At 51.4% G+C, this 19,174-nt stretch overlaps 1 long non-coding RNA gene across 5 annotated transcripts; it reads left to right on the top strand.

Moving 5' to 3' along the window:
- Positions 1–9,941: 9,941 nt before the first annotated feature.
- Positions 9,942–18,753, top strand: LOC311580005. Of its 5 annotated transcripts, none has more exons than XR_014773328.1 (9): positions 9,942–10,964; positions 11,245–11,338; positions 12,416–12,500; positions 13,583–13,722; positions 16,780–17,006; positions 17,108–17,196; positions 17,336–17,518; positions 17,655–17,823; positions 18,254–18,753. It is a non-coding gene; the product is annotated as an uncharacterized lncRNA (long non-coding RNA). The 5 variants fall into 5 exon arrangements; XR_014773329.1 differs by having other exon boundaries at positions 17,655–17,776; XR_014773327.1 differs by having other exon boundaries at positions 17,655–18,753.
- The last annotated feature ends 421 nt before the right edge of the window (positions 18,754–19,174 follow it).

Here is a 19,174-nt window from a genome sequence, read left to right on the forward strand (position 1 = left end):
CTGGCCTCGAACTCACAAAGATCCGCCCGTCTCTGCCTCCCGCGAGTGCTGGGATTAAAGGCGTGCGCCACCACGCCCGGCCTCATTTCTTGATTTCTTTACCTGCAAGATGGTAACCTCAGGGCTGGGTGTGTAGCTTAGTTGAGTGCCAGCGTAGCATGCAAGAAGACGGGTACCACATAAACAGCGAGCGTTGGCATATGCCTATAGTACCACCAGCTCAGAGGCAGAGGCAAGATGACCAGGAGCTCAAGGTCATTGTCCGTACATTCTAGAGCCTGTGCTGCATCAGACTCTGACTCAAAACAAGGGTTTGGGGGGGGGGCGGGGAGAGGACTGGTGCAATAGCTCAGCTGATGCCTCGAATCCAGATGCTCAGGTCCCACACCCTGGGAGGAGGAGAATAAAGCTCCTGAAAACTGACCTCTAACGCAGGCAGTGGTGGCGCACACCTTAAATCCCAGCACTCAGAGGCAGAGGCAGGCAGATCTCTGAGTTTCAGGTCAGCCTGGTTTACAGAGTGAGTTCTAGGACAGCCAGGGCTACACAGAGAGGAACCCCGCCTCACTCCAAGCCCCCCTCCCCGACCAAAACAAATCAGAATAGGCCAATTCAGTGAGGAGGGCTCACTGCCCCCTCCCCTCCCCTCCTCTCCTTTCCTCTGGGCCATTTGTGCTTTTCCAGTACTTTCCCTGAGGGAGAAGAAAATGCGTGCTCTCCTTGGCGCCCTTGCCTTGGCCATTTGAAGCCTGGTATTCTAGCCCTTGGGGACAGTGACCAAGAAGTGGCCATCCGTATGCAGAGAGAGTCTGACTAATCATAGCGGAGAATTCCCAGGGGAACCATCAGCACCACTCACCAAGGAAACCCCCCCCCCGGGGGGGGGCGGGAGTCGGTGGGCCCCCCAGGGCCTTTCTGGTCTAGGCCTCTGTAGGGCCACAGTGGAGGAGGTAGGGGGCTGGATCTCATGACCTCTGGATGTCCTTCCTGGCTGCAGCTTTTGTATTTCAGAGCAGTCTTTCATGAACCAAGTGTGAGTCATTGCTTTCAGAGCTGACTACTCCCACTGCAGTGGCTCAGGGACAGGCCTGAAGCAGCCGAGAGGAAGGAGAGCCAGTGTCCCTGCTCAGATGTGGAGTGGGCAGAGAGAGAGAGAGAGAGAGAGAGAGAGAGAGAGAGAGAGAGAGAGAGAGAGAGAGAGAGAGACAGAGAGACAGAGACAGAGACAGAGACAGAGACAGAGACAGAGAGACAGAGACAGAGCACCGAGCCAGCCAGGGGCCTGGGAAGGCCCCCCCCCCCCTCAGAAGGGGCGAGGGGACTGGGCCCCCGGGATTGCTGGCTGCTTCTTAATAGGACAGTAGAGCGATGTGAGTGGCTGAAACACTTGGGAGACCTGAGACACGGGGGTGGGGGTGGGGTGCGGGTGGGCCAGATGACTTCAGATCCATGTAAGGACGCAAGGATGACATTCTTATTCCTTTGTTCCCCCCTTCAAGGCTTTAGATAGAGTCTTGGTTTGGGAGTACTTTTTTTTTTTTTTTTTTTTTTTTTAAGAGTGGCTGAACTGGATTGGATTAGGTTGGAGTGAACTGAATTGGAAACTGAGGGTGGCGGTCCACGCTTGCAATCCAAGAACTCTGGAGGGGAAACAGAGGCAGAGGGATGTTGTAGTCTAGCCTAGTTTACTCTGATGGCTAATCTTAGTTGCCGGCTGGGCACACCTGGAAAGAGGGACCATCAATGGAGAGCCTGCCTCCATCAGATTGGCCTGTGGGCGTGTCTGTATCGCATTTTCTTGAGTGCTGATTGGTGGAGGAGGGCGTAGCCATCCCCTAGGCACGTGGCCCAGGGTTATATAAGGGAGCCCGCTGAGCAGCCGCAGGGAGCTGTCCTGTCTTCAGTGCCTGGCTTCCGTTCCTTCAGTGGTGGACTGTAAAGTGTAAGGTGAACTGAATCTTTTCTTCCCCAAGTTGCTTACGTCATGGTGTTTATCACAGCAACAGGAAGCAAACTAAAATGGTTGTAGAGTGAGTTCCAGGGTAGCACACACTAGAGAGTGAGATTGTGTCAATTTTACCCCTCACATACATAAAAGATAAAGTGGTTTGTGTGTGTGATAACGTTGTATATCTTGGCATTCTTTTTAAGAATTTCTGCCAGGTGTGGTGGCGCAGGTCTATAATCCGAGCACTCGGGAGGCAGAGGCAGGCGGATCACTGTGTGTTCGAGGCCAGCCTGGTCTACAAAGTTGAGTCCAGGACAACCAGGGCTACACAGAGAAACCCCTGTCTCGAAAAACAGAAGCAAACAAAACAACAAAACAAAAAGCTGGTTCTAGGAAGAACAAGGTGAGTGGCTATTATTGTTATTCTTGGGAACCCTTAGCCTTCAGCTTATGGTTGAGCTTCAGGGTGTCTGCCGACCCCTTGAAGCTGAGTAGGTTTGGGGGAGCTAGTAAACATTGTCTGGGAGGAAGAACACAAAATGGACAGCAGGTGGCCTACCTGCCTCTGGGAGTCCAGAGCTTTCCACCCGCTCCTCAGAGAATCTGAAATCCTTGAAAGACTAAAAATCTCTGGGCAAGAGCCAGCCATGGTCACATGGTGACATGGTAGCCCATGCTTTTAATCCCAGCACTTGGGAGGCAGAGGCAGGTGGATCACTGTGAGTTTGAGGCCAGCCTGGTCTACAAAGTGAGTCCAGGACAGCCAAGGCTACACAGAGAAAGCCTGTCTCAAAAAAACAAACAACAACAACAAAAAAGGGGGGGAGGTGGCTGGAGAGATGGGCAGTAGCTAAGAGCACTGCCTGCTCTTTGAAAGGGCCCGGGTTCAATTCCCAGCGCTCACAACTGTCTGTAACTCCAAGATCTGACACCCTCACACCCTTGCACCAAAGCACATAAATTTAAAAAAAAAAAAAAAAAAAAAAAGAACACCTCAGGAGACAACAGCTTTTTTTTTTTTTTTAAAGTGGGTGTCTAAGCTGGAGAAGTTCATCCTGGCTGGGAGTGGAGTCCTAACGAACTCCATCTCCCAGCTGGGGAGAAGGCAGTGTACTGTGTAGAGAGTACTGAGCAAGGCTTGGCCTCACCCCAACCTCCCCTACCTTCCCCACCAGCTGGCCTAGGACCCCAGAGGCAGATACCACTGTCATGAGCTGAGGCCCATGGCAGGCAGCAGTAATTATGATTTTATGGGAACACAGAAGGCTCTTACGCAAGTACCTGACACACTTCCCGGCTGTGGCATCTGGGACAGTCAGGTCCCCAGGGGCTGGAGGAGGGCCCCTGCCAGCTCCTGCTGCCACCAGCCTCTGGCACTCGGGTTGTTGGCTCAGAACTGCCTTCCTACTGCCTGTGGCACTGTCCCTAACCCAGTGTGAGTGAGCTGTCTCTGGGCCCCATGTGCCCCAGGCATTCTGAAGGGAACAACATGAGCGCCAGTGTACAAGCCCATCCTCCTCCCTGCTGCCCCCACACTCACCAAAACCTCAGGAGACAGTGTTCTGTGTGAGGGGACTTGGAGGTGGGGAAGTTTCCTTCTCAGAGAAACAACTCCCTCTCTCCCAAAGATGTCTGTTGCTGTTTCTCTTTTCCTGGGGCTCAGGATATAGACTGACAAGGCTGTATAGGGCCATTGTCCTAACAGCCCTCCCCTGGCCTGGTGGTGGGATGCTAACCCCAGTTCCCTGTACTTCTCAGAGTGTCTCGAACCACAGCCTTCTTTCTCCATTTCCCCCACCCACCTACAAAGCATCTGTTACCAAGGTAACAGCAATGTTATCAGTTTGAGGGTAGTGAGGGAGGAGAGCCCTGTGGAAAGGGAGGGAGGTTAGGGGCTAGAATTTGGGGGGGATGAGCATTGTGAGGATGACCTTGTGCTGAAGAGGTGGGGGTGCTAGGACAGCCTGGGCTGGGCCTTCACTTCCAGCAGACCAAGAGAAAGGAGGAGGCTATGTGGGTGCAGACATGCTGTGTGTTAGAGGTGAGGGTGCCTCCAGCCAAGCGCTGGGCAGAAGCTCGGCCATCAGGATGCCTGCCTTCGACTCCTCTCTCAGCCTGCCTCCACAGGAAGGGCTCCGGGCATGGCTGGCAGAGTCTAGGCCCAGCTGCAGCATCTTAGTGCTTGAGGCCAGTGTCCAAGCAGTGCTGGACAGCTAAGCTAGGAGGTCCTAAGTACCAAATGGAAAGGTAGTGGCAGTGGGGTGACTGGTGCCTGTATCAAGGCTCTCCTGTAGATCCTGAGCCAACAGACATCATGATAGAGGCCCCTTCCATCCTGGGCACACAGAGCCAGGCTGAAAGAAGCCATTAGGGAATTGTAAGGCAGAAGGGACCAGGATAATCTCGGTAGAGGGAACAGCCTTAGCAGAAGGAACAGGCGAAGGCTCAGGGTATGAAAACAGAACGGTCTGCTTAATTTAGTTGCTAGTAAGGAAGGCTGGCCTCGAACTCACAGGGATCCACCTGCTTCTGCCTTCTGAGTGCTGGGACTAAGGTGTGCGCCGCCGCCGCCGCCGCCGCCGCCGCCACCACTACCACCCGGCTAATAGGAAAGAATGGTGTTTAGTGACTAGACGCCACAGTGGGTTTTCTTCAGAGGAGTGACGTGGGCAGTCTTTCGTGGTGGTCATTAGCTTATGACTTTGGACAAGATGAACACCTGTTTCCTTGACTGCCCTACCTCACTGATTGGTTGGAAATAAACACTGGGTCTGGGCTTCTCCCAAGATGGTGTAAGCTGACCCTCTCAGGGCTCCCTGTTCCCTTTGCCTTCCTGCCCTGCAGTGCCTCTCCTACATGCCACCCAGGACCCCGCCCCCTAGCCTGCATCCCCCCCCCATCCTGAGGGAATCCCTGACCCATTCTAGCCACTAGGAAAATATGCAAATCTGCCTCCCCCACGTCATTGTCATCTACCAGGCCCCTGTCCTGTATTACTCACCAGCAGGGCTCACAGCCCAGGAGCAAAATGCAAATATTTTGTCCTCATTTTGCAGCTAGAGAGGCTGATACTGGGTGGGTTCCCCCAGGGGTTACCATTGCTGAGTCTGATGGTTCTTTGTAGATTTTTTTTGAATGAGTGAGTGACCAAGGGAGCAAATGTGAGACTTAGTGAAGGAGGAAGTGGATGAGGGAGGGAATGAGTGCGAGTGAGCCAGTGAGCACAGGAGAACTATTTCCCTCACTCTCCAGTGACTGGCACTGGCTTCAAAGCTCTACTTGCAATTGTCTGACAGAGTTGGGCAAAGGGAAGGGACTAGGAGCCGGGGTGGGGCTGGGGGTGGGGCTGGGTGAGGACAGAGAGGTGGGGACTGTAGCTCAAAACCTGATCCCTCCTAACTATGTAAGCTTGAGCTCGCTACTGAACTTCTCTGGAGCCTCAGTTTCCCCATCTTTGGGGAAGGTGAGTGAAGAGGAAAAAAAGCATCTGCGACATGAGACAGAACGTTTGAAAAGAACTCTGGCCAGGTGTGGTGGAGCACGCCTTTAATCTCAGCACTAGGAGGCAGAGGCAGGAGGATTGCTGTGAGTTGGAGGCCAGCCTGGCCTACAAAGTGAGTCTAGGACAGCCAAGGCTACACAGAGAAACCCAGTCTCAAAAAACCATCAAAACAAAACAAAACCTCTGAGATCCTATTCCATAACAAGAAAATAGACCCTTATGAGATGAAGGCTAGAAAAACACATATACACACATATAGATTTTTTGAAAGGAGTCTTGTTATGTAGCAGAGGCTAGCCTTAAGCTGGGCATCCTTCTGCCTTCACCTCCTGAGTGTAAACACACACACTTTATTATTATTATATTAATTAATTTTAAAACGTTATTTACTTATAGCAGGGCGTGGTGGCGCACACCTTTAATCCCGAGCACTCAGGAGGCAGAGGCAGATGGAGTGATGTGAGTTCGAGGCCAGCCTGGTCTACAAAGTAAGTCTAGGTAGTCAAGGCTGCACAGAGAAACCCTGTCTCGAAAAACCAAAACAAAACAAAACAAAAAACATTATTTACTTTACATCCCAACCATAGCCTCCTTCGTCTTCTCCTCCTGGTCCCACCCTCCTTTCCTCTTCCCCTCTATTCCCCTCCCCCCGTCCTCAGAGAAGGGGAGCCCCTTTCCCCTACCAACCGACCCCAGCCTATCAAGTCTCACCAGGACCGCCTGCATCCTCTCCCTCTGTGGCATGGTAAGGCTGCCCCACCAGGGGGGAAGTGACCAAAGTGCAGGCAACAGAGTCCATGGGACCTTACTAAGGAGCCCACATGGAGACCGAGCTGCCTAACACATCTGAGCAGGGGGCCTAGGTCCTTCCTCTCCACGCATGGTCCCTGTTTGGTTAATCAGTTTCCGCCAGCGCCCCTGGGCCCAGATGTGTTGCCTATGCTGGTTCTCCTTGTGGAGCTCCTGCCCCTCCAGATCCTTCTATCCCCCCACCCCCCACTCTTCTAGAAGACTCCCTGTGCTCTGCCCTAAGTTTGGCTGTGAGACTCAGCATCTGCTTCAACCCCCTGCTGGGTGGAGTCCTTTTTTTTTTCGAGACAAGGTCTCTCTGTGTAGCCTTGACTGTCCTGGACTCACTTTGTAGACCAGGCTGGCCTCGAACTCACAGCGATCCACCTGCCTCTGCCTCCCGAGTGCTGGGATTAAAGGTGTGCACCACCACGCCCGGCCTTGGGTGGAGTCCTTCAGAGGACAACTCTTGTAGGCTCCTCTCTTCAACAGCCTCCAGGGTCTATTCTGTTTGCCCTTCTGAGTGAGAAGTAAGCATCCTCCCTGGGGTCCTCCTTGTTACTTAGCTTCTTTAGGTCTGTGGATTGTCCTATGGTTATCCTGTATTATATGGCTAATACTCACTTATAAGTGAGGGTAAACCATGAATGTCCTTCTGGGTCTGGGTTACTTCACTCGTGATGATCTTTTCCAGCTCCATCCATTTGCCTGCGAATTTTATGATGCCCTTCTCTTTAATAGCTGAATAGTATTCCATTGTGTAGATGTACCGGTTTCTTCATCCATTCTTCGGTTGAAGGACATCTGGGTTGTTTCTGGTTTGTAGCTGGGAAGCAGAGATGCTGGAGTTTTGGGGTCCACGGTCACGGCCTGTCCATCACTCTGCAACCGCTGCTGTTCTGTTGATCTAATGCCACGGTGCCGCCATCTTGGATCTCCTATTATTATTGTTGTTGATGATATTTTTTTTTTTGAGACAGGGTTTCTCTGGGTATCCATGGCTGTTCTGGAACTCAATCTGTAGACCAGGCTGGCCTCACATAGAGATCCACCTGCTGCTGCCTCCTGAGTAGTGGGATTAAAAGTGTGCACCACCACCGACTGGCTTAAACCTGTACTTTTTTCTTTTTCTTTTCTTCCTTTTTTTTTTCTTTCTTTCTTTTGGTTTTTTGAGACAGGGTTTCTCTGTGTCACCGTAGCTGTCTTGGACTCACTTTGTAGGCCAGGCTGGCCTCGAACTCACAGTAATCCGCTTGCCTCTGCCTCCCAAGTGCTGGGATTAAAGGCATGTGCCACCACCGCTCAACTAAACCTAAATTTTTAAGTGTTAATAATTCTATGATTGAGTTCCAGAACAGCCAGGGCTACACAGCGAAGCCCTGTCTCAAAAAAACCACACAGATACCGGGCATGGTGGCACACGACTTTAATCCCAGCACTCGGGAGGCAGAAGCAGGTGGATTGTTGTGAGTTTGAGACCTGCCTGGTCTACTACAAAGTGATTCCAGGACAGCCAAGGCTACACAGAGAAACCCTGTCTCCAAAAACCAAAAAACTGGGGTTGGAGAGATAGCTCAGCGGTTGAGAGCACTGACTCTTCTTCCAGAGGACCCGGGTTCAATTCCCAGAGCCACATGGCAGCTCACAACTGTCCACAAAAAGCTCTAAAATCTGACACCCGTAGACATACAATGCACATAAAATAAAAATAAATAAATTAAAACAAAACAAAACACCAAACAAAAAACCCAAAAATAAAAAACAAATAACTACACACACACACACACCACACAACTATATATAGGGTGTCTGCGGGCAGGGATTTTGTAGTACTCTGAAACACACAGGGCTTGGCGAACAGGTGCACAAACCAGCTGGGCTGGGAGAGAACTAGGAGTCCCTGCTCTGAAGCGTGGACGAGGGCCCTGTGAGGCGGAGAGGCTCTCAGAGGCAGACCCAGTGTCTGTCCTTAGAGAACCCTGAGGTGTGGGGCATTTGTGGTGTTTTCAAGTTTGTATGTTGATGTGCACACACCTGTGAGTACAAGATTTGTAAAGCTCACATGCTTTTCTCCTGTTTTGATCATTTGCCTGGAGCTCAGGGCCCAGCCCTCTTGCTGCTGGTGAGGAAGCATGGAGCCCTGGATTCCACCCAACAAGGTCCAGAGGGAGCTGGCAAGATGCAGGCACTAACTAACTAACTAACTAACTAACTAACTAACTAACTAACTAACTAACCTTTTGTTGACTGAATGTCCCAGTCACAAAGGAAGGACTGTCCCTCTCGGTGCTCTCTCTCTCTCTCTCTCTCTCTCTCTCTCTCTCTCTCTCTCACACACACACACCTCTCGCTATCTTTCATTTATTTACTTTTTTTTTTTTTTTTTTTTTTTTTGCTTTTTCAAGACAGGGTGTCTCTGTGTAGCCTTGACTGTCCTGGACTCGCTTTGTAGACCAGGCTGGCCTCGAATGCACAGAGATCTGCTTGCTTCTGACTCCCTGAGTTCTGGAATTACATGCCTGTGCCACCACACTTGGCTCCTAGCTGCTATTTTAAGATAAGGTCTTAGTCCAGCAGTGGTGGCGCACGCCTTTAATCCCAGCACTCGGGAGGCAGAGGCAGGCGGATCGCTGTGAGTTCAAGGCCAGCCTGGTCTACAAAGTGAGTCCAGAATAGCCAAGGCTAACACTGAGAGACCCTGTCTCGAAAAACAAACAAAACCAACAACAAAAAACAAAAATCCCAAAACACAAACAAAAACAAAAAACCCCAAACAAACAAACAAACAAACAGCTCAGGTAGAGTGTTGGGGAGCTGTGTGGTCCCCTTCAGCAGCCTGCTCAGGTAGAGTGTTGGGGAGCCGTGCGGTCCCCTTCAGCAGCCTGCTCAGGTAGAGTGTTGGGTCTTCAAGGCCTTGTTCACAAGCTGAGGGTACAGGCTTGCTGTGCTTGAGCTTTTTTGGAAAGTAGTGCATTATTAGGCGCTGGGACATCTCAAAAACACCCTACCTCCCATTCTCCTGGGTTATTGTTGGCATGGCTGGGTGTTAAAAAAGCCTTAGGAGTTACAAAAGCAGGGAATAAAGGCCGTGGTTGAGTGACATTAACCTGGGAGCTGGAGGCCAGCGGCACTGGTTGAGGGCAGTCTGGCACTGATGACTCTTGGGGTGCTGCTACAGGAAGCCACAGGTTCTTTGAGGAAGAAGGCAGAGACCCTTACAGGATGGGACAGACATGGCGGGAAGAGGTGGTGCTCTCTCTCTGTCACCGAGGCCCTGCCCTATTCGAAGCAGGAACTCTGTCCGTAGTTCCCAACGCTGTCTCCCACCACCTGGCTCGCCAGGAAGCAACAGGAGACCCTCGCCTTCCTGAGCTAGGGGAAGCTGCATTGGCGGAGAGGAGAGGATTTAAACTTGGGAAAGGGGCTCAGGGTGGGCTGGAAGGGACACATGGGCTGTGCCTCTCAGCATGGGGTTCATGGTCAGCTAACCTCTCCCAGGTCAGTCCTATGAGATACCCATCCACCACTCCAAGTTGGGTGATGTCACTCAGCACCCCCAGCTGCTGTAGGTAGCTACCCCTACCCCCAATCCTCTAGAGTTGGCAAACGCTAAGTATGACTGTTCCTCTGGGCAGGAAGCCAATGTCACCACTGTGATGTCACTGTGATGTCGAACTCTCTGGAATCCGTTATTTAATTTGACCCTTGCTGTAGCTCAGAACTGGGTGGGCAGGTGGGAGCTGTTAAGTAAACGAGCCCAGAAATGTTGAGGACTTTTCTCAAGGACACGGAGTCAGGTCGGGGAGCAGAGCTGAGATTTGAAAATATGCTGACACAGAGATACGCTCATGCATGGCCTAGTTAGTGGCCATTCTGAGTCACATTCTGGCTGTCCTGGAACTCACTCTGTAGACCAGGCTGGCCCTGGTTTACACTCTGTGTTGTTCTGTGATTGAGGGACTGGGTCGTAAGGAGGGAGGTGGTTCTGCCCTCAGGAGGCCCTGCTTTCTAGAAATATAGGAGAGCGAGCACATGAGTGGGACATGGTGCAGAGAAAGAGGCAGGATAATAGTGTGGGAGGGTGAGCCGGCGTGGTGGCGCATGTGCTTTTAATCCCACCCCTCGGGAGGCAGAGGCAGGCAGATCGCTGTGAAGTTCGATTGAGGCTAGCCTGGTCTACAAAGCGAGTCCAGGACACGCAAGGCTACACAGCGAGATCCTGTCTCAAAAAAAAAAAAGTGTGGGAGGGTATACCGCCTCCACGTGACAGAGGACATGGACACTCGGGGGGTCCAGGTTATATTGGTCATGTTCCCAGTAGCACAGTTCCTATCTAAACATGGATATGGGGACCCAGAGTCTCAATATTAGTGACAAAGTCAACGTGGGGAGAAAGTGGGAAGGTTACTGTAGCCGACTGGTGTTTCCCAGGCAGCCACCGGTCACTTTTTTAGGCCACTCCCTCCTGCGCCTGCAGAAGCAGAGTGCCTGTGTTTTTCCTGCAGCATTGTATGGGCTGAGGTGCCCTTCCTGTTCCCTGGCTCGAAAATCTTTGCGGACAGGGCAGGCTGAGTCCTGGCCCCTTGGCTGTCGCCCTGTGCCTGCAGATGTGCCGCCGTTGTCTGTGGGAGTGATGGAGAACAAGTGCCACTCTCTAGACTTAAACGTGGCAGTGTGGTAGCGGTCCACAGAGACTCAGCTGAGGGGACTTCCCTGTTCTTGCAGGTGAGGCTAAAGGCTCAGGAGAAGGCTGGGGCCAGAGGGGGAGCAGCAGGGCAGGACAGAGGCGGAGCTTGTCAGAGCTGGATGAAGATGAGGGAAAGCTCATCTGTGAGAGCGCCCTGGACTGAAAACATACACGCCGTCTGAGCCTTAACACGCCTGAAATATATAAGCAGTGGAAGAAATTAGGAAGCAAGGTAGGAGGTAGCTTGATTAAAAGGACAGTAGGTCAAGAGGGCTGGAGGGCTGGCCTAGTGGTTAAGAGTTTTTCTTGTTTTTGCAGAGGCCCAGATTTCTGTTCCCAGCACCCTTGGTGAATGGCTCACAACTACCTATTACTCTAGCCCCAAGGGATCCAACACTTTTGGACTTCTCAGGTACCTGAGCACACATGACCACATATGCACATATGCACATAACTAAAAATATCTTCAAAGCATGTAGTTTGGTGCCACGGTGGTGGTGGCAGCAGCACACACCATTAATCCCAACACTTGGGAGGCAGAGGCAGGTGGATCTCTGTGAGTTCAAGGCCAGCATGCACTAGAGTGAATTCTAGGACAGCCAAGGCTATGCAGAGAAACCCTGTCTTAAAAAAACAACAACAACAACAACAAAAACCAACCAAACAAAAACCCAACCAAACAACAAATCTCCCAAAACAAAAAACAAAAAAAACCTCCAATAACCTCCCCCTCCCAAAAACAAAAACAAAAACAAAAAACAGTTCGAAAGGCTGAAGGCAGAGGCAGGAGGATGGCTGCAAGTCTGATACCACCTTGGACTACACAGTGAGTTTCACATCAGACTGGGCTAATTGACAGACGGACAGACACTCCTATCCTGTGCCAAAAACCAAACAAGAATGGTATAATTGGGTGTGGTAACAACAGCCATCATTCCAGCACTTGGGAGGTTGAGGCAGGAGGCTCAAAAATTTGAGGCTGGAGAGAAAGCTCAGTGGGCAAATGGTTGCTGAGCAACCGTGAGGAAGATGGATTCCCAGGAGCCAAGTAAGCACTGGCGGGTGTGCAGGCCACCTGTAACTCCTAGCACTCTGCAGGAGAAGATGGAACAAGCCAGATAGACGATGAATTGGTGTACTCTGAGTTCCAGGGAGAGACTGTACCTCAAATGTAAGACCGTGCGTGAGTGATCAGGGCAGACAAACTCACATCGGTTGCTTGTTTCGAGACAGGGTTGTTAACCACTCATTGTGATTTGGAACTCACTATGGAGTCCAAGCTGGTCTCAGACTTGCCGCTAACCTTTGACTTCCACAAGTACACCTGTGTACACACACACACACACACACACACACACACACACACACACACACACACGGCGGAGATATGGTGGTCTGTATTTGTCATCTCAGAGCTGGAGAGGTTGTCTGGGGCTCACTGGGCAATGACTCAGTCTTTTTTTTTTCCCTTCTTCTTCTTGTTTTCAAGACAGGTCTTCCCTGGGTAGCCCTGGCTGTCCTGGGACTTGCTTTGTAGACCACGTGACTCTGCTTCCTGAATGCTGGGATTAAAGGTGAGCACCACTATGCCCAGCTGACTCTGTCTTTAAAAAACAACAAAACAAACAAACAAAAACCAGGGGCTGGAGAAATGGCCCAGTGGTTAAGAACACTGTTTGTTCTTCCAAAGAACCTGGGTTCAATTCCCAGCACCCACATGGCAGCTCACAACTGTCTGCAACTCCAGTTCCAAGGGATCTGACACCTTCACATTAATGCACATAAATAAAAGTTAATAAATTACTAAAACAACAACAACAACCAAAAAGGCATACTGGGCAATGGTGGCCCAAGCCTTTAATTCTGGCAGGCAAAGGCAGGAGACTCTCTGAGTTCAAGGCCAGCGTGGTCTACAGAGTGAGTTCTGGGATAGCCAGGGCTGCACAGAGAAACCCTGTCTTGAAAAACTAAATACAAAGCAAAAACAAAAGTCTCAGGGTTTGCCCTCTTAGTGCTCACCCAATAGAAGCCCCTGAGGAGAGGTGTGGGCAGGTCAAGCAGGCAGCTACAAGTCTTTGTCACTGATTGACCTGGAGGTGCTTGGGAAATAGGCCTTGTCTGAGAGACAAGCATCAGACAGCCTGTGATGGACTTTTTAAAAATTTTTATCTTTCGGTTTTTTAGAGACACGGTTTCTCTGGGTATCCTTAGCTGTCCTGGAACTCTCTCTGTAGACCAGGCTGGCCTTGAACTCATAGCAACCTACATGCCTCTGCCTCCCAAGTGCTGGAATTAGAGGTGTGTGCCACCACTGCCTGGCTCCATGACAGTGTTCTTTGGGGCCTGCCCTCACTGCAAAGGCAGGACAAAGGTCCTACCTGACATCGAGGCCCCGAAGACTGTGGCTGCCAGAGGACTCTTCTGCCCCTCGGTTCCGCCCACATCACTCTTGCTGTTCATCCACGGCTGTGCTATTCCTGCAATGGACAGATCCTATTTCCCGAGGTTTCCAGCAGCTGAGCCTTCAGGAGGCCAGTCCTGCGTCCTGCCACCCCTTGCCCATTGTCACTTCTTGGCTACCTCCTCCACTCCTAGACTTGTGACAGGTTGCTTCTTCCTCATGAAACATTGACCTGGCCCCTGGAATTCCTTCAAGGACCCCACCGCGGCCCTCGAAAAGCCCCGGGCCTCAGTGCTATTTGCCACCTCCTGCTTCTGTGGCCCATGCCCTACTGCGGGGCCCCACCTGGCTCTGAGCTCTTCTTCTCCGACTTGCAAGCTCATGGCTCCAGAGAGGTGAGCGTGGGATGTGCCTGTGTTAGCCCCTGGGGTGTGAGAATGGAGGCCGGACTAGGGGAGGGCAGGGACAGTGTGCGCTAAAGCCTGACACGGGGTGGAGGTCGGAGGGGTGGGGGAGGTGAGGGGTGCCAGGGGTGTCTTGGATCCTGGCTGGCCGCACTACTCCACAGAGGCCCTGAGACACAGGCTCTGGTCTTCAGAGGTTCACTTGGATCCTTCTGGGTGTAGTCAAGCTGAACTGCAGCCTCTTTTTCCAATTTCCGAAACCCTATCTTAAAAGCCATAAGGCAGGCTGGTGGGTGTGGTGGCGCACATTTAATCCCAGCACTCGAGAGGCAGAGGCAGACAAATTGCTGTGAGTTCAAGGCAAGGCCAGCCTGGTCTACAAAGAGAGTCCAGGACAGCTAAGGCTACACGGAGAAACCCTGTCTCGAGAGGGGAAAAAAAAAAAAAAAAGCTGGCCGGGCGGTGGTGGCGCACGCCTTTAATCCCAGCACTTGGGAGGCAGAGGTAGACGGATCGCTGTGAGTTCGAGGCCAGCCGGGTCTACAAAGTGAGTCTAGGACAGCCAAGGCTACACAGAGAGACCCTGTCTCGAAAAACCAAAAAAAAAAAAAAAAAAAAAAAAAAAAAGCTGTCTGGCATCTTCTCATTCTCCAGAGCAGGTTGTTTCTGCCTCCTGGTGGCCAAATATGGTATGGCCACAGACTACGCCAAACGGCAAGGATACAGTATGCCTCTCAAGCTGGGCGTGGTGGCGCACGCCTTTAGTCCCAGCACTCGGGAGGCAGAGGCAGGTGGATCGCTGTGAGTTCAAGGCCAGCCTGGTCTACAAAGCGAGTCCAGGACAGCCAAGGCTACACAGAGAAACCCTGTCTCAAAAAACCATAAAAAAAAAAAACAGCATGCCTCTCAGGCTTTGAGTCTCTAAGCGTGGGATCAGTCTCCATCCCTCAGTTAATCCGGGGCTCCTAGGGTTACCTCAGCTCCAGAGACTCCATTTCTGAGACGAAGCTGTGGCTGCATCCACACTGGTTCTCCAGCGGCTGTGGGATAGTGGCCAACTTTACTGGTGGGGTTGGCGTCTCACGGAGACTGGAACTGTAAGCACCCAAGGGTGGGCACTCAGGAAGAAAAGCTCTCTCTCAGGTTTGCTGTGTGTCCTTCAGCTAACCTTTACTGAGGACCATGGGCTACGTGGCAGTACTGTGCCTAGCTTTCTGTCCATGTGTTACATATAACATGCATTATCCCTTGGGGACAAGGTCCAGAAATGTTAATGAACTCAAGGACATACAGCGAAAAGTGGCTGATGACCTTGGATTCGGATCTACATCTTACCTCCATGTCTGGACATGTTAGGGCTCCCTGTGGGTTAATGGGCTGTGTCCTACCTCCCATCCTCAACCCCAGAATCCTTCCCCCAACCTGGTCTGTTGGAAACTCTGCTGTTTGAGGTTACAAGCCACTCTGAGCTCAGTTAGGTGCAGGACTCCCTCTCCCCAGCAGGGCTCTCTGCCTCCCTGCAGAAGAAGAACTACATTTGATATACGGCCCTTGACATAGCTCCCCTGCTAACTCTCCCCTCCTGCGCGCTGTCAAATGCAAAACAAGTTTTTTGTTTTGTTTTGTTTTGTTTTTTACATTTTTGATGCACGGTTTCTCTGCATAGCATCCCTGGCTGTCCCAGACTCGCTTTGTAGACCAGGCTGGCCTCGAAGTCATAGAGATCTACCCGCCTCTGCCTCCGAGTGCTGGGATTAAAGGTGTGCACCACCATACTTGGCTGGAACCAAGCATCTTTAAAGTGCCTGGTTCCAACCAATTATGAATGCCTATCCTGGAAGCCCCCACTCACTCCCCAAGGCTTATATATGTATATGGCCTTTGTTCTCTCAGAGTAAGTTGAACTATCTCCTGAAGTGGTTCCCAGAGTGTTCCATCTCTGTTGTGCTTATGGCCTGCCAGGCCCTGTGTCTCATCTTGTGCACCTCTTGCCTCGGTTGGCTGGTGGCTATTAGCCCCCCAGAGAAGAGGAGAACCACACTGGTCCTGCCTGACTCTGTAGGAACTGATTTGTTGAAGCTCATTCGCTGGGATCTCATTCAGATGGGTGATACTGTCTTTTTTGTTGTTGTTTGTTTTTTTCTTCTTTTTGTTTTTCGAGACAGGGTTTCTTCTGTGCAGTCTTGGCTGTCCTGGACTCGCTTTGTAGACCAGGCTGGCCTTGAACTCACAGCGATCCTGCCTGCCTCTGCCTCCCGAGTGCTGAGATTAAAGGCATGCACCACCACTGTGATTCTGTCAATGGGACACACCTTTTTTTTTCTTTTTAAGGTTTATTTATTATGTATACAGTGTTCTGCCTGCATGTGTGCCTGCAGACCAGAAGAGGGCATTAGATCCCATTATAGATGGTTGTGAGCCATCATGTGGTTGCTGGGAATTGAACTCAGGACCTTTGGAAGAACAGCCAGTGCTCTTAACCTCTGAGCCATCTCTCCAGCCCCTCTGCCCTGTCCCCCCTTCAATACTCTTAGAGTCAGGATCTGGGCACTGCCAACCAAGGTCTCCTTCCCCCTGGAGTTGTCATTACCATCCAGGCTATGGTGTTTCATAAAATGTTTGAGGCAGAAGGAACCTTAGTGGCCACTTAAGAGTCATGCCCCATCTCCCCAACAGTCTCAGGTAGCCCAGGCTGACCTCAAACTCACTATGTAGACAAGGATAGCTTTGAACTCCTGATCCTCCTGCCTCCCTCAGCCTAGGCCTGGGATTATACAGTATAAAAAGCTTTCCGCTTTGCTCTTCTAGAGGGAAAGACTCAGAGGCAGTCCGAAGCCACAGAACGAGGCTGGCAGGAATGGGCTGAGAACTTAGCTCGGGGCTCTACACTCAGCTCAAGAGCAGAGTTGTATGCTCAGGACTTTCTCCAGGCCCAGGCTTTGATCCTCAACACTGACAACTAAAAGGACTCCACGACTTCCCTTTTTCTATAGTCACACCACTGGCATCACTTGAGGATGAGATCTTCTTGTTTTTCCTACATCCCAGGGTCAGCATTCATCAAGTACCCAAGAAGCCACTCAGTAAGGTCCTTCCCTAGTGATCTGGGAGGTAGAGTCTCTTAGGCATAGCAACTGAGCAGTGAGTGGACGCTGTCCAGTTCGGAAGGAGCTGATGGGCTTTTCCTGGCCCAACCCCACCTGGCACCGCTGGCTTTCCCTGTGGCTTCGGAGGCCCCTTGACAAGAGAACAGGCCCTGGAGACACCCAGGCCAGGTGAGGTTTTCATCTCTTTATGGAAGACACTCCTTCTGGGCTGGAGAGAGGGGGTTGCCCCTCCTCCATTCCCCACCTCCTGGGGTTCTCTGTCCTCCCAGAATGTCTCTGCAGTTCATCCCACTGTGACACTTTCCTACCACCTCCTGACTGCCAGTTCTTACTGTGCCTGGTGTCCAGGCACTCACAGGTAAGCGTCCAATCTCTTGGGGGGGGGGCGGGGCGGAGACTGGATGACATTAAAGTTGCTACTGTTTTTCTCATTTATCCTCTTATCTTGCCCTCACTCCCTGAGGTGAGGTGGTCACCCTGATCCCTCTCTCCCCCAGGAATCACCATCCTTCTGGCCTCTGCTCGAGCTACCCATCCCCCAGGCTTCTATCAAGAGGTCTCTCTGAACTCAGTGCTGTAGAGCTGCTTGGAAAATTGGCTGAGGGCCTGGCCCTCCGGCTAATCAGATTCACCACCTTTTTGACCAGGGCCCTGGGGGCATCCTTGTTCTCAGGAAGCAGGTAGAAGGGCAGGTGGCAGCTGCATGTTCTCAGGGAGGCCCTGGTCCCTTGCTGACTCAGGCCCAGCTTTCTTTCTTACTTGGACTCCATTTGGCTCCAAAGATGTATCTGTCTCCCTGCCTCTTTGCTGTTTCAGGTGTTCCTGAGCCCTGAAAGATGAATCTCACTTTGTGGCTGTGGTAAATTAGCAAGGTCAAGGTGCCCTTTAGCTGGGTTGATTCCTGCACACACCTGGATCCTAAGACCCATGAGGCAGAGGTGCGGGGCCGAAGGATCCTGGGTGCAAGGCCGGCCTGTGCTGCCCAGTAAGACTGTTTTCAAGAACAAAATAAGTGGGTTTTGGAGGGAGAGGAGTGTCTGGCCTAGAGAGTGTGACAGGGCCATTTAGCCTTTTGGATGACACAGGGCAGGCGAGGCCTTTCCGGCCCTTATGGCTGGCAGTGCCTGGATGAGGTTAGGAAGAGGGTTGGCTCTGAAGTGAGTCTACAAGACCCTCCGGTTCAGGAGAGCGTCGGGATCCATCACAGGTATCGTGGACACGGCAATGTTATTTTGGGAGGAGATTTTAGATGACTTGGTACTAGATTCTGACCTGAATGCAGGGTTGATGGCAGCGCGCCTCGACTGTGTGCCCAGAGGCCCTGTTACCGTGCCCAGCTGACCCCCAGGTGCCAGGTTGCGAGTCAATCATGGAGAAGACACGGAGTCTCTAGGTTCCTTTTGCTTTCTGTGCAGGAGAAACTGCTGAACTCTGGACACAGCCTCCCTTGTCATTGTCCTCTGAACTGTCCAAGCTGAAGAGGCAAGAACTCTCTGGCAACACAGACCAAATCGAGAGCATTTCACATGGGGAGTATTGGCTGCTCAACACTGTGTTAGCTAAACATTTTACTTACTCATTAATTGTAAAGTTTTAAATTAAAAATTAGCATCTAGGGGCTGGAGAGATGGCTCAAGAAGTTGCTGCTCAGGCCAGGTGGTGGTGGAGGCGCACGCCAGTAATCCCAGTACTTGGGAGGCAGAGGCAGGCGGATCGCTGTGAGTTCGAGGCCAGCCTGGTCTACAAAGCAAGTACAGGACAGCCAAGGCTACACAGAGAAACCTTGTCTCAAAAAACGAAACAAAAAAGAGGTTGCTGCTCTTCCAGAGGTCCTGAGTTCAATTCCCAGCAACCACATGGTGGCTCACAACCATCTATAATGAGATCTAATGCCCTCTTCTGTCATTTATGCAGACAGAGCACTGTATACATAATAAATAAAAACCTTAAATCAAGCAAGCAAACAGATTTTGCTGGAATGTTTCTCTGTGCTCCATATGTATACCTGGTGCCAAGTGAGACAAACTGTCAGCTCCCAGGGAATCAGTTACTGACAGGTGGGAACCATCATGTAGGTGCTGTGAACCGAACCTGTGTCTTCTGCAAGAACGGCAAGTGCTCTTAATCCCTGAGCCATCTCTCCAGTTCAAAACTTTCCCCCTCGAGACAGGGTTTCTCTGTGTAACCTTGGCTGTCCTGGACTTGCTTTGTAGACCAGGCTGGCCTTGAACTCACAGCGAGCCACCTGCATCTGCCTCCCAAGTGCTGGGATTAAAGGTGTGCACTATTATGCCCCGCTCAAAAAGTTAACTGTTAAAAGCCTAATGTTCAGTTTT

The sequence above is a fragment of the Acomys minous genome (assembly GCF_964271855.1).
Source record: "Acomys minous genome assembly, chromosome: 12".
Classification (NCBI taxonomy): Eukaryota; Metazoa; Chordata; class Mammalia; order Rodentia; family Muridae; genus Acomys; species Acomys minous.